The 3093-nt window shown below is 52.3% G+C and overlaps 1 pseudogene; it reads left to right on the top strand.

Moving 5' to 3' along the window:
* Positions 1–696: 696 nt before the first annotated feature.
* LOC122706548 lies at positions 697–2852 on the top strand (annotated as a pseudogene).
* The last annotated feature ends 241 nt before the right edge of the window (positions 2853–3093 follow it).

Raw genomic sequence — 3093 nt, forward strand, 5'->3', positions numbered from 1 at the left:
AAACTCTAGGTAATGAAAAGAACACAGCTTCTAGATGGTTCACTTTTTAGGAGAGGCTCACTCTGGGGGAGCCAGGCACTGTGTTTGGATGGAGCCAAAGAATCCCATGAAGTGAGACGACATGAGGGGCCCCCGTGGCAAGAAACCAATATGCCCAGAGGACAGCCAGCAGCAACCACTGAGCAAGTGTGAGGGAGCCTTCAAGTGATTCAGCTTCTGGGCTTCAGGCTTCCCTGACACCAATGGGAGCAGAGGGGTGCTGCCCACATTGTACCATGAGCAAATTGCAGATTCATGGGTCAAGCAATGTTGGTGTTATTTTAAATCACTAGTCATTTAGTAACTGGAATAAGCTCTGTTAAGCATCACTTTCATACCATTCTAGCCATCCCACACCCTTAGTCTCACTGTTCTTGTCTGATCATGATGGTAAGCTCTCTTCCACCAGAGGCAATAGAGCTTATCTTCAGTGTTTCCCACAGTCTCTCACACAAAGAGGTCCAAGACACAATCACTGTGATGATCTAAAGAGAACCACAGAAATGAAGACTTTCTTTGATCTATCATCATGAGGCCCAGGTTTCTGAGGCCCAGGGACCAGAGATCTGCTGATGCAGTATCCCTACCACCCCACGGATAAGAACTTATCAGAGGCTTTCGTTAACTTCTTACTCCACTGAGACCCCAACACTTGATCAAACAGTGGTGTGACACTTTCTGGGAAGCCTCCTGTGATAACAGCCACCACAGCAGAGGAGACACTCAGGGTTAAAAGACCAGAAGGAAGCAGCAGCTCTTCAGATCTGATCAGCCTTCCTGGAGAGATGGTCCTGTTCTTGCTCCTGGCGGTCCTTCTTCTGTTCCCCACTGGGGAGGCAGGTGAGTGATGGTCCCACCCTCAGAGGCCCAGACACACCCCACATGGAGAGACCTATTTATGCTACACTCATATACACTCTGGCCCTGGTCCATGTCAGGAAATTTCTGAACTCAGTTTGAATTTTCTCAAAGACCAGCAACCTTGGTCCGATCTCCCCTCTTCAGCCTTCGCCTCCATGAGCACAGCGGGCAGTCTGTTATCTTTCTTTCAGGGAAAATCATTGGGGGCTGTGAGGCCAAGCCACACTCCCATCCCTACATGGCATTTGTTGAATACCAGGTTTCAGAAGACATTTTCTTCTGTGTGGGTTTCCTCGTGCGTGAGGACTTTGTGCTGACAGCAGCTCACTCCTTGGGAAGGTGAGGAGCAGTGCCCGGGCCCCCACCTTCTGTTGACCCCTCGCAGGGGACGTAGGAAGCTCTTCAAAGGCCAGGTGAGCTTTGGGGGGAGAAGGCCAAGTGCATGCCAGTGTCACATGAGGAGAAGCAACTGATCAGACCTGGAATGGAAGGAAGCTAAAGTTGTGCTTTGCAGCCCAGGGTGCACGTGTGAGAAATTCATGTTTCCCTAGAGACAGTCAAGCTTGTATAAGACTGAACACCCTCTGTGGACTCCAGGAACTGCCATCCTGTTTCAGCTGCCAGCAAGCAGACAGCTCAAAGATGCTCAGCCCCAGAGCCCATGGCCTAGAATTCTCTCCCTTCCAGTCCCACCCTGTCTTAAGCTGTGCTTTTTCCTACTGGCCTCTGGACCATTTCTCCTGTGACATATGCTCCCTCTCTGCTCTCTGTGCAGCTCAATCAATGTCACCCTGGGGGCCCACAACATCAGGGAGCAAGAGAGGACCCAGCAGGTCATCCAGTGAGAAGAGCCATGCTGCATCCATGGTATAATGATAAGACTCGGGCCAACGACATCATGTTACTGCAGGTGGGACCCGTGGCTGCACTAACTCCGGGACCCTTCCATCCAGGGCCCTGCATCCCCCATGACCTCATTCCTGACCCTCCTCCTGTGCCACCCCTCCGTGGTCCCAGGGCTGTGAGGAGGCAACCCCATGACTGTCGTGCAGCCTCTGTGGGCCATCAGTAGGTGAGAATGCTTGTCCTCTACCTTCAGCTGGCTTGGAAGGCTGACATGACAGATGCAGTGAGCCCCATCAATCTGCCCAGGCGCTGGCAGAAGGTGAATCCAGGGAAGATGTGCAGTGTGGCCGGCTGGGGGCGACTGGAGGTCTGACATCTGCAGACAAACTACAGGAGGTAGATCTTGAAGTCCAAAGTGAGGAGAAATGTATCGCTCGCTTCAAAAACTACATCCCCATCACGCAGATATGTGCTGGAGATCCAAACAAGAGGAAGAATTTTTTCTCGGTGAGATCCCCAGTGTTGTCCATGCAAAACCCTGGGCCCAGCTGAGCTGTGAGGACGGGGGGCTGTGGGAACGAATCCCGTCCCTGTGTTCCCAGCCTGTCCTCCTATCTGGTCTCTGTCCTGTGTCCCTGGGGGGTGAACACAGCCCCACAGTCATATATGGGCAGTGACTTCCTGCAGAAAGACCAGTGGGGTTGTCAACCCAAGATGAAACCTCAGGAACAACAAGACCCTGATATCAGCCAGGACCCCTAACAAAGACCACCCACCCCAGGGTGGCAGGGAGACTAGACCTGAAGAAGGTGAGCTCAGCCCTTGCTCTCTCTGCCCACAGGGTGACTCTGGGGGCCCGCTCGTGTGTGATGGTGTGGCCCAGGGCATTGTGTCCTATGTAAGAGATGATGGGACAACTCCAGATGTCTACACCAGAATCTCCAGCTTTCTGTACTGGATCCAGACAACAATGAGACAGTACAAACGTCAAGGATCAGCCTGAGGTGTCCTTGGGATAGACCCCTCTATCTTCCCTGGAACTGAAAGCATTGGTCAAAGTGTGTGGAGGAAGGTTGCCTGGAACTTATTAAACATTCATCTCTTGAGCAGAAATCACTGATTCCTCCTTTATTCACGTATTCGTTAGCCACCTTCTCTGTCAGGGAAACATCTGTTCACATTTCTGATCTGTCAGAGGCTTCCCCCACCCCAGCACATACACTGCTCCTCCCACCCCCACCTCCCATCTCTGGAATAAAAATACCTGCTGTACCGACAGCCAGCTCCCTCCAGTCACATGTCCCTAGTGCCAACACCCCTCAGGCTGCCTGTGAGCTCCATCAGAGA

Source organism: Cervus elaphus, chromosome 13 (assembly GCF_910594005.1).
Source record: "Cervus elaphus chromosome 13, mCerEla1.1, whole genome shotgun sequence".
Classification (NCBI taxonomy): Eukaryota; Metazoa; Chordata; class Mammalia; order Artiodactyla; family Cervidae; genus Cervus; species Cervus elaphus.